Here is a 14865-nt window from a genome sequence, read left to right on the forward strand (position 1 = left end):
AGATGTTAGCATGATTAGCATTTTGCTAGCATGTTTTTAGCCAGATGCTAACATGATTAGCATGTTGCTAGCATTATGCTAGCTTGAATAGCATTTTGCTAGCATGATGCTAGCTTGATTAGCATGTTGCTAGCTTGATTAGTATGTTGCTAGCATGATGCTAGCTTGACTAGCATTATGTTAGCATGATGCTAGCTTGATTAGCATGTTGATAGCATGTTTTTAGCTAGATGCTAACATGATTAGCATGTTGCTAGCATAATGCTAGCTTGATTAGCATGTTGCTAGCTTGATTAGCATTATGTTAGCATGATGCTAGATTGATTAGCATGTTGGTAGCTTGATGCTAGCATTATTAGCATGTTGCTAGCATGTTTTTAGCTAGACGCTAACATGATTAGCATGTTGCTAGCATAATGCTAGCTTGATTAGCATGTTGCTAGCTTGATTAGCATTATTTTAGCATGATGCTAGCTTGATTAGCATGTTGGTAGCTTGATGCTAGCATGATTAGCATGTTGCTAGCATGTTTTTAGCTAGACGGTAACATGATTAGCATGTTTCTAGCATAATGCTAGCTTGATTAGCATTTTGCTAGCATGATGCTAGCTTGATTAGCATTTTGCTAGCATTATGCTAGCTTGATTAGCATGTTGCTAGCATGATGCTAGCTTGATTAGCATGTTGATAGCATGATGCTAGCTTGATTAGCATGTTGCTAGCATGATGCTAGCTTGATTAGCATGTTGCTAGCATTATGCTAGCTTGATTAGCATGTTGCTAGCATGATGATAGCTTGATTAGCATGTTGGTAGCATTATGCTAGCATTATTAGCATTTTGCTAGCTTGATTAGCATGATGCTAGCATGATGCTAGCTTGATTAGCATGTTGCTAGCATGATACTAGCATGATTAGTATGTTGCTAGCATGTTTTTAGCAAGATGCTGTTGCCAGGTGGTGGTTGCTAGGGTTTTCTGGGTGGTTGCTATGGTGTTGCTAGGCAGTTGCTAAGGTGTTCTGGGTGGTTGCTAGGCAGTTGCTAGGGTATTCTTGGTGGTTGCTAGGTGGTTGCTATGGTGTTGCTAGGCAGTTGCTATGGTATTCTGGGTGGATGCTAGGGCGTTGCTAGGCAGTTGCTAGGGTGTTCTGGGTGGTTGCTAGGCGTTCTGGGTGGTTACTAGGCAGTTGCTAGGTGTTCTGGGTGGTTGCTAGGCAGTTGCTAGGGTGTTCTGGGTGGTTGCTAGAGTTTTTTGGTGGTTAACCCTCTGGGGACCAAGCTGTTTTTGGGGCCCTTGAGATGTTCTGACATGCTCTGACATTTGTGCTTTTTTCAGTTATTTATAAACATGTTAATGGCAAAGGTGTAAATTCACTCTATATAGCACAAACAGGCCTACCATAATATGCGAGCAACATGTATGTAGATGTTTGTATTTTTAAGAGAATAATGTTTATGCGTGGTTATTTAAAAAAATAAAAATGAAAGTTGCTGAAATAAGACCACAAAACTCATACAAAATATGTGCCCACAAGACTTTTGACTAATGGATGTTTTCTCTTGGAGTTCTAGCTTCAAAATTATGTGAAAATAGTCTTGCTTTATCGTTCACAAAAAAAAAATACATTGATTTAAATGGTGTAAAACAGGTTTTGCTTGGAAAGCCAATATGCGAGGGGGAGGAGTAGTTTACACCTTATATTACCCAGTCCCACCCACTCTGCATAATGACTCTGCATAATTAGCCATTCATTCAGGTGTGACACTGACTGAGCCACAATGCAAGGACAAAATAGCCTATATATTTAGAAGAAGACTTATATTGACCATTTAAGATTTTGCTTACATCTATCTTGTAAATATGTTTTGCTATTTTATTAAAAAGGTTACAATTACAACAATAATTACAATTTCAGCAATATTTCTGCAAAAAAAGTACTCTTTCTTTGTAAAAAAAAAAAAAAAAAAGATTATAGGCCTACATTTTATCATATGTATTCATTAGTTTGAATATAGCCAACATTGGAACATCTTAGTCTATGACTTTATTTTTGACAAAATAGTATTTTATATATATGAGCAGAAAAGCTTATTTGATGTGACAGTATATTCTACAGTAAAAACTGTACCCAAATCTAGTCAACAAAATGTTGTCTTTCATACTTCGCCTGACTGTAACGCAGTAACTGTAACTGTAAAAGCAGTTTATTCTTTCACACACAGACGCGCGATTCATATTTAGGCTAAACAGTCTTTACAAATATGTACCCTTCATTCATCTCACAGAAACGCTATTCATATTATAGAAACGCGATTCATCTTTTTGTTTACATAAGCCTACAACGTTATTCCATAACGTTATTCCACATTAACACTTGAGAAAGGATAACTTAGCCCAGTGGTTCCCAATTCCAGTCCTCGTGACCCACTGCTCTGCACATTTTGTATGTCTCCCTTATTTAACACACCTGAACCAGATCATCAGCTCATTAGGAGAGACTCCATGAACTGAACTGAGTGTGTCAGATAAGAGAGACATACAAAATGTGCAGAGCAGTGGGTCACGAGGACTGGAATTGGGAACCACTGACTTAGCCTACCTCACTCCTCAGCGGGATCTGCTCCTCATATCAGCACGGAAAATTTTCTCCATAAGGTAGGCTATATTATGCCTCTTTGTTTACAGCTGATGTGGGGGCGTTTCACAGACTGAAATGGTTCTCAGAATTTGCGTTTGAATAGCACGCGCTCTCCGGGGCGTGGTCAAATGACTTTTGAATGGCTCCTAATGAGCTCGACTGGAGTCGCTCTCTTTTTATACAGATTACAGAAGCTGATAATATTTGTTTTTTATCTAAATTACTTCATTTAAAAGCTGCGATCTCAAGCTTTATGCCCGTGGGTCTGTTTGCCTGTTTGACTGAATTTTCGCGGAGTTATAGATAATTTTCGAACGCGTTTCAAATGGGAGTTTACTGACAGAGAGAAGGCAGAAATAGCATCATGTTAGTTTTTCTTTATTTGTCAAAAAGCAAAACACTTTATTTGTATTGTGAGTATACAGAAAAAAAATAGAAACTGAACAGGATCGATTGATGTATTACACGAAAATGAAAGATCAAAATTAACAGAGCATTTTGTGTTTATTTTTCATTGCTAAAAAAAAAAACGAGCAAAACCTCGTTTTGGTCCCCAGAGGGTTAATAGAGCATTTCTAGACGTTGCTAGGGTGTTCAGGGTGGTTGCTAAGGTATTTTTGGTAGTTGCTATGGTGTTACTAGGTGGTTGGTAGTTGTCAAATATGGTTACTATGGAGTTTTTATAGAGTTCTTAAAATCTTTAATAATGAGTTCCTTCAGTACGGCACTCGGCCTGCGGCCTCGTGCCTATGGCCGAATAGGCACAAGCATGGAGCAATATCGCAAGGCTACGAGTGTGATATTGCTTTAAAAAATGTAAAAAAAATGTTTTTATATTATTTATTGGTTTAGGGTGGTTGCTAGGGAGCTCAGAGTGGTTGCTAGGGTGCTGTAACTGGTTGCTAGGGTGTGGCTATGAAGATTTTAGGCCATTACTTATTGGCTGCTTGATAATATAAATCCTCTGAGGGAGAGAGAGAGGGAGAGAAACGCAGGGGTGTCAGGCCCTTTGGAGTGGTGTGTGTGAAAACGGCAGTTGGGATTCAAATGTTTTTAGAACTCCCCATGTAAAGTCAATGGGACTTTTTTGGCCGCTTTTTCGTCCGCTGTGCGAACATCGTACACCCGATCGCTTAGAAAAGTCATAGCACACCTCTCCTCAATGAGCCGGTCGATTTGATGCCTCACTCATGGGTCTGTGACAAACGATGCGGGGCGAGTTACGCGCCAAACTTTTGTCCGGAATAATAAGAAAAAGAAGAAGAAGAATAATAAGTATGAGTGACAATAACACTAGTGGTGCTTTGAAAAAGCACCACTAACTAGAATGTACATTTCCTGAAGAAAATGTGAAGTGGTGCTTGCAGTGGCAAAACTCGCCACTGGGCAGATGCTAACACAATTAACATGTTGTGATACCATGATATACCACGTTTTAGCATTATTTACCACGATTTACCATGTTTCTAAGATGATTTACTACGATTTACCACATTCCAGCATGATTTACTATGATTAACATGTTGTTAAAATGATGCTAGCATGATTAGCATGTTGTTAACATGATTAGCATGTTGTAGCATGATGCTAGCATGATTAGCATGATGCTAGCATGCTTTTAACAAGATGTTAGCATGATTAGCATTTTGCTAGCATGTTTTTAGCCAGATGCTAACATGATTAGCATGTTGCTAGCATTATGCTAGCTTGAATAGAATTTTGCTAGCATGATGCTAGCTTAATTAGCATATTGGTAGCATGATGCTAGCATGATTAGCATGTTGGTAGCATGATGCTAGCTTGATTAGCATTATGTTAGCATGATGCTAGCTTGATTAGCATGTTGGTAGCTTGATGCTAGCATGATTAGCATGTTTTTAGCTAGACACTAACATGATTAGCATGTTGGTAGCATGATGCTAGCTTGATTAGCATGATGTTAGCATTATGCTAGCTTGATTAGCATGTTGGTAGCTTGATGCTAGCATTATTAGCATGTTGCTAGCATGTTTTTAACTAGATGCTAACATGATTAGCATGTTTCTAGCATGATGCTAGCTTGATTAGCATGTTGCTAGAATTATGCTAGCTTGATTAGCATGATGTTAGCATGATGCTAGCTTGATTAGCATGTTGGTAGCTTGATGCTAGCATGATTAGCATGTTGCTAGCATGTTTTTAACTAGATGCTAACATGATTAGCATGTTTCTAGCATGATGCTAGCTTGATTAGCATGTTGCTAGCATAATGCTAGCTTGAATAGCATTTTGCTAGCATGATGCTAGCATGATGCTAGCTTAATTAGCATATTGGTAGCACTAACATGCTAGCTTGATTAGCATGTTGCTAGAATTATGCTAGCTTGATTAGCATGATGTTAGCATGATGCTAGCTTGATTAACATGTTGGTAGCTTGATGCTAGCATGATTAGCATGTTGCTAGCATGTTTTTAACTAGATGCTAACATGATTAGCATGTTTCTAGCATGATGCTAGCTTGATTAGCATTTTGCTAGCATAATGCTAGCTTGAATAGCATTTTGCTAGCATGATGCTAGCATGATGCTAGCTTAATTAGCATATTGGTAGCATGATTAGCATGTTGCTAGCATTATGCTAGCTTGATTAACATGTTGTTAGCAAAATGCTAGCTTGAATAGCATTTTGCTAGCATGATGCTAGCTTAATTAGCATATTGGTAGCATGATGCTAGCTTGATTAGCTTGTTGGTAGCTTGATGCTAGCATGATTAGCATGTTTTTAGCTAGACGCTAACATGATTAGCATGTTTCTAGCATTATGCTAGCTTGATTAGCATGATGTTAGCATGATGCTAGCTTGATTAGCATGTTGGTAGCTTGATGCTAGCATGATTAGCATGTTGCTAGCATGTTTTTAGCTAGATGCTAACATGATTAGCATGTTTCTAGCATGATGCTAGCTTGATTAGCATGTTGCTAGCATAATGCTAGCTTGAATAGCATTTTGCTAGCATGATGCTAGCATTATGCTAGCTTAATTAGCATATTGGTAGCATGATGCTAGCATGATTAGCATGTTGCTAGCATTATGCTAGCTTGATTAACATGTTGTTGGCATAATGCTAGCTTGAATAGCATTTTGTTAGCAGGATGCTAGCTTAATTAGCATATTGGTAGCATGATGCTAGCTTGATTAGCTTGTTGGTAGCTTGATGCTAGCATGATTAACATGTTTTTAGCTAGACGCTAACATGATTAGCATGTTTCTAGCATTATGCTAGCTTGATTAGCATTTTGCTAGCATGATGCTAGCTTGATTAGCGTGTTGGTAGCATGATGCTAGCATTATTAGCATGTTGCTAGCTTGATTAGCATGATGCTAGCATGATGCTAGCATGATTAGTATGTTGCTAGCATGTTTTTAGCAAGATGCTGTTGCCAGGTGGTGGTTGCTAGGGTTTTCTGGGTGGTTGCTATGGTGTTGCTAGGCAGTTGCTAAGGTGTTCTGGGTGGTTTCTAGGCAGTTGCTAGGGTATTCTTGGTGGTTGCTAGCCAGTTGCTAGGGTATTCTTGGTGGTTGCTAGGGCATTGCTAGGTGGTTGCTATGGTGTTGCTAGGGTGTTCTGGGTAACTACCCAGAACACCCTAGCAACACCATAGCAACCACCTAGCAACGCTAGGCGTTCTGGGTGGTTACTAGGCAGTTGCTAGGTGTTCTGGGTGGTTGCTAGGGTGTTCTGGGTGGTTGCTAGAGTTTTTTGGTGGTTACTAGAGCATTTCTAGACGTTGCTAGGGTGTTCAGGGTGGTTGCTAAGGTATTTTTGGTAGTTGCTATGGTGTTACTAGGTGGTTGCTAGTTGTCAAATATGGTTACTATGGAGTTTTTATAGAGTTCTTAAAATCTTTAATAATGAGTTCCTTCAGTACGGCACTCGGCCTGCGGCCTCGTGCCTATGGCCGAATAGGCACAAGCATGGAGCAATATCGCAAGGCTACGAGTGTGATATTGCTTTAAAAAATGTAAAAAAAAAAAAATTATATTATTTATTGGTTTAGGGTGGTTGCTAGGGAGCTCTTAGTGGTTGCTAGGGTGCTGTAACTGGTTGCTAGGGTGTGGCTATGAAGATTTTAGTACATTACTTATTGGTTGCTTGATAATATAAATCCTCTGAGGGAGAGAGAGAGGGAGAGAAACGCAGGGGTGTCAGGCCCTTTGGAGTGGTGTGTGTGAAAACGGCAGTTGGGATTCAAATGTTTTTAGAATGCCCAATGTTAAGTCAATGGGACTTTTTTGGCCACTTTTTCGCCCGCTGTGCGAACATCGTACACCCGATCGCTTAGAAAAGTCATAGCACACCTCTCCTCAATGAGCCGGTCGATTTGACACCTCAATCAGGGGTCTGTGACAAACGGTGCGGGGCAAGTTACGCGCCAAACTTGTGGCGGAATAATAATAATAAGAAGAATAATAAGTATGAGTGACAATAACACTAGTGGTGCTTTGAAAAAGCACCACTAATAATAATAAGTATGGAGAATAACAATAGTGTTGCTTTGAAAAGCACCACTAATAACTAGAATGTACATTTCCTGAAGAAAATGTGAAGTGGTGCTTGCAGTGGCAAAACTCACCACTGGACAGATGCTAACACAATTAAAATGTTGTGATACCATGATATACCACATTCCAGCATGATTTACTATGATTAACATGTTGTTAGAATGATGCTAGCAAGATTTGCATGTTGTTAGCATGATTAGCATGTTGGTAGCATGAAGCTAACATGATTAGCATGCTGCTAGCATGCTTTTAACAAGATGTTAACATGATTAGCATTTTGCTAGCATGTTTTTAGCTAGATGTTAAAATGATTAGCATGTTACTAGCATTATGCTAGCTTGATTAGCATTTTGCTAGCATAATGCTAACATGATTAGCATGTTGCTAGCATGATGCTAGCATGATGCTAGCTTGATTAGCATGTTGGTAACATGATGCTAACATGATTAGCATGAGGCTAGCATTATTAGCATTTTGCTAGCTTGATTAGCATGTTGCTAGCATGATGCTAGCTTTATTAGCATGTTGTTAGCATGATTAGCATGTTGCTAGCATGATGCTAGCAAGATGCTGTTGCCAGGTGGTTGCTAGGGTGTTATGAGTGGTTGCTAGGCAGTTGCTATGGTATTCTGGGTGGTTGCTAGGGCATTGCTAGGCAGTTGCTAGGGTGTTCTGGGTGGTTGCTAGGCGGTTGCTAGGGAATTCTTGGTGGTTGCTAGGGCATTGCTAGGTGGTTGCTAGGGTGTTCCGGGTGGTTGCTATGGTGTTGCTAGGCAGTTGCTATGGTATTATGGGTGGTTGCTAGGGCGTTGCTAGGCAGTTGCTAGGGTGTTATGGGTGGTTGCTAGGCAGTTGCTAGGGTGTTCTGGGTGGTTGCTAGGGCATTGCTAGGCAGTTGCTAGGGTGTTCTGGGTGGTTGCTAGGGTGTTATGGGTGGTTGCTAGGCAGTTGCTATGGTATTCTGGGTGGTTGCTAGGGCATTGCTAGGCAGTTGCTAGGGTGTTCTGGGTGGTTGCTAGGCAGTTGCTAGGGTATTCTTGGTGGTTGCTAGGGCGTTGCTAGGTGGTTTCTATGGTGTTCTGGGTGGTTACTAGAGCGTTTCTAGACGTTGCTAGGGTGTTCAGGGTGGTTGCTAGGTATTTTTGGTAGTTGCTATGGTGTTACTAGGTGGTTGGTAGTTGTCAAAGATGGTTACTATGGAGTTTTTATAGAGTTTTTAAAATCTGTAATAACGAGTGCCTTCAGTAGATGGCCGAATAGGCACAAGCATGGAGCGATATCGCAAGGCTACGAGTGTGATATTGCTTTAAAAAAAATTAAAAATAAATAAATAAATAATTTATTGGTTTAGGGTGGTTGCTAGGGAGCTCTTAGTGGTTGCTAGGGTGCTGTAACTGGTTGCTAGGGTGTGGCTATGAAGATTTTAGGCCATTACTTATTGGTTGCTTGATAATATAAATCCTCTGAGGGAGAGAGAGAGGGAGAGACGCAGGGGTGTCAGGCCCTTTGTGTCTGTGTGTGTGAAAACGTCGGTTTGGATATGAATTTTTTAGAATGCCCAATGTTAAGTCAATGGGACTTTTTTGGCCGCTTTTTCGTCCGCTGTGCGAACATCGTACACCCGATCGCTTAGAAAAGTCATAGCACACCTCTCCTCAATGAGCCGGTCGATTTGACACCTCACTCAGGGGTCTGTGACAAACGGTGCGGGGCGAGTTACGCGCCAAACTTTGTGTGGAATAAGTATGAGCAATAACAATAGTGTTGCTTTGAAAAAGCACCACTAATAAGTATGAGCAATAACAATAGTGATGCCTTGCTTTCAGCAAGCACCACTAATAAGTATGGAGGATAACAATAGTGTTGCTTTGAAAAGCACCACTAATAATAAGTTTAGTGACAATAACACTAGTGGTGCTTTGAAAAAGCACCACTAACTAGAATGTACATTTCCTGAAGAAAATGTGAAGTGGTGCTTGCAGTGGCAAAACTCGCCACTGGGCAGATACTAACACAATTACCATGTTGTGATATCATGATATGCCACGTTTTAGCATTATTTACCACGATTTACCATGTTTCTAAGATGATTTACTATGATTTACCACATTCCAGCATGATTTACTATGATTAACATGTTATTAAAATGATGCTAGCATGATTAGCATGTTGTTAACATGATTAGCATGTTGGTAGCATGATGCTAGCATGATTAGCATGTTGCTAGCATTCTTTTAACAAGATGTTAGCATGATTAGCATTTTGCTAGCATGTTTTTAGCTAGATGCTAACATGATTAGCATGTTGCTAGCATTATGCTAGCTTGATTAACATGTTGTTAGCATGATGCTAGCTTGAATAGCATTTTGCTAGCTTAATTAGCATATTGGTAGCATGATGCTAGCATGATTAGCATGTTGGTAGCTTGATGCTAGCATGATTAGCATGTTGCTAACATTATGCTAGCTTGATTAGCATGTTGCTAGCATGATACCAGCTTGATTAGCATGTTGCTAGCATTATGCTAGCTTGATTAGCATGTTGCTAGCATTATGCTAGCTTGATTAGCATTTTGCTAGCATAATGCTAGCTTGATTAACATGTTGGTAGCATGATGCTAGCATTATTAGCATGTTGCTAGCTTGATAGCATGATGCTAGCATGATGCTAGCTTGATTAGCATATTGCTAGCATGATGCTAGCATGATTAGTATGTTGCTAGCATGTTTTTAGCAAGATGCTGTTGCCAGGTGGTTGCTAGGGTTTTCTGGGTGGTTGCTATGGTGTTGCTAGGCAGTTGCTAAGGTGTTCTGGGTGGTTGCTAGGCAGTTGCTAGGGTATTATTGGTGGTTGCTAGGCAGTTGCTAGGGTATTCTTGGTGGTTGCTAGGGCGTTGCTAGGTGGTTGCTATGGTGTTGCTAGGCAGTTGCTATGGTATTCTGGGTGGATGCTAGGGCGTTGCTAGGCCATTGCTAGGGTGTTCTGGGTGGTTGCTAGGCGTTCTGGGTGGTTGCTAGGCAGTTGCTATGGTGTTCTGGGTGGTTGCTAGAGTTTTTTGATGGTTACTAGAGCATTTCTAGACGTTGCTAGTTGCTATGGTGTTACTAGGTGGTTGGTAGTTGTCAAATATGGTTACTATGGAGTTTTTATAGAGTTCTTAAAATCTTTAATAACGAGTTCCTTCAGTACGGCACTCGGCCGTAGGCACAAGCATGGAGCAATATCGCAAGGCTACGAGTGTGATATTGCTTTAAAAAAAATGCGAAATTTTTTTTTAATATTATTTATTGGTTTAGGGTGGTTGCTAGGGAGCTCAGAGTGGTTGCTAGGGTGCTGTAACTGGTTGCTAGGGTGTGGCTATGAAGATTTTAGGCCATTACTTATTGGCTGCTTGATAATATAAATCCTCTGAGGGAGAGAGAAAGGCAGAGAAACGCAGGGGTGTCAGGCCCTTTGGAGTCTATGTGTGTGAAAACGGCAGTTGGGATTCAAATGTTTTTAGAACTCCCCATGTAAAGTCAATGGGACTTTTTTGGCCGCTTTTTCGTCCGCTGTGCGAACATCGTACACCCGATCGCTTAGAAAAGATATAGCACACCTCTCCTCAATGAGCCGCTCGATTTGACACCTCACTCAGGGGTCTGTGACAAACGGTGCAGGGCAAGTTACGCGCCAAACTTTGTGTATAATAAGTATTAACAATAACAATAGTGTTGCTTTAAAAAAGCACCACTAATAATAATAAGTATGAGCAATAACAATAGTGATGCCTTGCTTTCAGCAAGCACCACTAATAAGTATGGAGGATAACAATAGTGATGCCTTGCTTTCAGCAAGCACCACTAATAAGTATGAGCAATAACAATAGTGTTGCTTTGAAAAAGCACCACTAATAATATTAAGTATGGAGGATAACAATAGTGTTGCTTTGAAAAGCACCACTAATAATAATATGTATGAGCAATAACAATAGTGTTGCTTTGAAAAGCACCACTAACTAGAATGTACATTTCCTGAAGAAAATGTGAAGTGGTGCTTGCAGTGGCAAAATTCGCCACTGGGCAGATGCTAACACAATTAACATGTTGTGATACCATGATATACCACGTTTTAGCATCATTTACCACGATTTACCATGTTTCTAAGATGATTTACTATGATTTACCACATTCCAGCCTGATTTACTATGATTAACATGTTGTTAGAATGATGGTAGCATGATTAGCATGTTTCTAGCATGCTTTTAACAAGATGCAAGCATGATTAACATTTTGCTAGCATGTTTTTAGCTAGATGCTAACATGATTAGCATGTTACTAGCATTATCTTAGCTTGATTAGCATGTTGGTAGCATGATGCTAACATGATTAGCATTTTGCTAGCATGCTTTTAACAAGATGCTAGCATGATTAACATTCTGCTAGCATGTTTTTAGCTAGATGCTAACATGATTAGCATAATGCTAACATGATGCTTGCTTAACCCAGCCCACAGACTGTTTTCTCTCCTGCCCTCCGGCAGGCGTTTCAAGTGCCTCCGGACCAGGACCAGCAGACTAAAGAACAGTTTTTTCCCCAGAGCTGTCTCTTTATTAAACTCTAACCCTCATTGATCCCACTCCCCTCATATACTGACTGACTCTCCTCTCCCTCCTCACACCTGCCTCCATTTTGTTATTTGCAATACTATAATGTTCATTTGCACTGCTGACTGTTACTATAGTAACAACTGTTTACATATGCATCTTGCACTACTTACCTACTACCTTGACTGGAATATGCTCAATTTGCACTGCCGACTGTAATTTACAGTACCATTGTTTACATATACATTTGCAATACCGTACTTTAACTGTAATATGCAATTACTTTCCACTGCACTTTTACTCGGATAGCTTCTGTCCAAACTTTATTTGCACTACTTTAATTCCATTGTTATACTGCTCATCTTAGCCTAACTTATTACATATATCTATCTGTAAAACTCTGTTTATAGTAATAGCCATCTATATATTATGCTCACATTCTGTTTATAGTAACAGCCATCTGTATATATATTCATAGTACATATTCACCTGTATACTCTGTTTATAGTAATAACCATATGTATATTATGTTCACTGTACACACTGCAAAAAATGCTTTTCTTACTTAGTATTTTTGTATTGTTTCCAGTCCAAAAATCTAAAAATTCTTAAATCAAGAAGCATTTACTAGAGAAGTAAAACTACATAAGAAATTATAGTTTGTTTTCAGATAAACAGAAAGTATATTAAGTTATTTTTGCTTAAAACAAGCTAAATTATCTGCCAGTGCAGTAAGAAAAATAATCTTGTTTTAAGATTATGTTTTTATTAAGTTTTTTTGAATTAAGTTTTTTTTTCTTACTGCACTGGCAGATAATTTAGCTTGTTTTAAGCAAAAATTACTTAAGTTACTTACTGTTTATCTGAAAACAAAAAATAATTTCTTGTGTAGTTTTACTTCTCTAGTAAATGCTTCTTGATTTAAGAATTTTTAGATTTTTGGACTGGAAACAACACAAAAATACTAAGTAAGAACAGCATTTTTTGCAGTGCATATCTATCTGTAAAAACTCTGTTTATAGTAATAGCCATCTGTATATTATATTCACTACATATCTAGCTGTAAATTCTGTTCACAGTAATAGTTATCTGTATATTATATTCATAGGACAAATCTATCTGTAAAATTCTGTTTATAATAGTATTTAACTCTATATTTATTCAGTACATATCCATGTACTGCACTTATGGAACCACTGTATATCCTGCACTTGCTGCTATTGCACTTCTGGTTAGACCTAAACTGCATTTCGTTGCCTTGTACCTGTACTTGTGTAATGACAATAAAGTTGAATCTAATCTAATCTAATCTAATCTAATACATTTAAATAGGATTTCAGTAAATTGGCTTTCTCAAGCCAATTTAACTAGATGCGAAAGTTCGTCGAGACAAACTTTAAGTTGGCTTGAGAAAGTTTGGAGCAGAACGTTTTTTGCTAGGCGGTTGCTAGGATGTTATGGGTGGCCGCTATGGTGTTGCTAGGGTATTCTTGGTGGTTGATATGGTGTTGCTAAGCGGTTGCTAGGGTATTCTGGGTGGTTGCTAGGCGGTTGCTAGGGTGTTCTGGGTGGTTGCTAAGGTATTTTGGGTGGTTGCTAGGCGGTTGCTAGGATATTTTGGGTGGTTGCTAGGGTCTTTTGGCTGGTTGGTAGGCGGTTGCTAGGGTATTTTGGGTGGTTGCTAGGGTGTTATGGGTGGTTGCTAGGATATTTTGGGTGGTTGCTAGGGTGTTATGGGTGGTTGCTATGGCGGTTGCTAGGGTGTTCTGAGTGGTTGCTATGGTGTTGCTAGGGTGTTCTAAGGTATTTTGGCTGGTCGCTAGGGTGTTCTGGGTGGTTGTTAGGCAGTTAATAGGGTGTTCTGAGTGGTTGCTATGGTGTTGCTAGGGTGTTCTAAGGTTTTTTGGGTGGTTATTAGGCAGTTGCTAGGGTGTTCTGAGTGGTTGCTATGGTGTTGCTATGGTGTTGCTATGGTGTTCTAAGGTATTTTGGGTGGTTGCTAGGGTGTTCTGGGTGGTTGCTATGGTGTTGCTAGGGTGTTCTAAGGTATTTTGGGTGGTTACTAGGGAGTTCTGGGTGGTTGTTAGGCAGTTGCTAGGGTGTTCTGAGTGGTTGCTATGGTGTTGCTAGGGTGTTCTAAGGTATTTTGGGTGGTTGCTAGGGTGTTCTGAGTGGTTGCTATGGTGTTGCTATGGTGTTCTAAGGTATTTTGGGTGGTTGCTAGGGTTTTCTGGGTGGTTGCTATGGTGTTGCTAGGGTGTTCTAAGGTATTTTGGGTGGTTACTAGGGTGTTCTGGGTGGTTGTTAGGCAGTTGCTAGGGTGTTCTGAGTGGTTGCTATGGTGTTGCTAGGGTGTTCTAAGGTATTTTGATTGCTTGCTAGGGTGTTCTGAGTGGTTGCTATGGTGTTGCTAGGGTGTTCTAAGGTATTTTGGGTGGTTGTTACGGTATTCTGGGTGGTTGCTAGGGTGTTCTGGGTGGTTGCTAGGTGGTTGCAAAGGTATTTTGGGTGGTTGCTAGGGTGTTCTGGGTGGTTGCTAGGCAGTTGCTAGGGTGTTCTCAGTGGTTGCTATGGTGTTGCTAGGGTGTTCTAAGGTATTTTGATTGCTTGCTCGGGTGTTCTGAGTGGTTGCTATGGTGTTGTTAGGCAGTTGCTAGGGTGTTTTGAGTGGTTGCTACGGTATTCTGGGTGGTTGCTAGGGTGTTCTGGGTGGTTGCTAGGTGGTTGCAAAGGTATTTTGGGTGGTTGCTAGGGTGTTCTTGGTGGTTGCTAGGCAGTTGCTAGGGTGTTCTCAGTGGTTGCTATGGTGTTCTAGGTAGTTACACACACACACACACACACACACACACACACATTAACTCACATACACTCACACACACACACACACACACACACACACTAACTCGATAACACTTACACACTCAGAGTTTATATGCGTTTAGAGTTTATAAGTTAAAATGAAGTAAATTTAGTAGTTTGAAGTTTAAATTATCTTAAAGTTTATATAAGTTTGACGTTTAAAAAGTTTAAATTATTTTAAAATTATTTTAAAGTTTAATTTAGTTTGAAGTTTAAAGTAGTTTGAAGTTTTAAATAGT

General features: G+C 39.8%; 1 protein-coding gene and 1 long non-coding RNA gene across 2 annotated transcripts in view; one reads left to right on the forward strand and one right to left on the reverse strand.

The window, feature by feature from the left end:
• The window catches only part of adprh (ADP-ribosylarginine hydrolase), a 504999-nt gene that overhangs the window by 464824 nt on the left and 25310 nt on the right, over positions 1 to 14865 (reverse strand). The gene's annotated exons all lie outside the window — the stretch shown is intronic.
• LOC309485904 lies at positions 3386 to 9291 on the forward strand. The gene is made up of 3 exons (XR_014201325.1): positions 3386 to 3968; positions 7083 to 7149; positions 8927 to 9291. It is a non-coding gene; the product is annotated as an uncharacterized lncRNA (long non-coding RNA).

Source organism: Leuciscus leuciscus, assembly GCF_965113295.1.
Source record: "Leuciscus leuciscus genome assembly, chromosome: 21".
Classification (NCBI taxonomy): domain Eukaryota; kingdom Metazoa; phylum Chordata; class Actinopteri; order Cypriniformes; family Leuciscidae; genus Leuciscus; species Leuciscus leuciscus.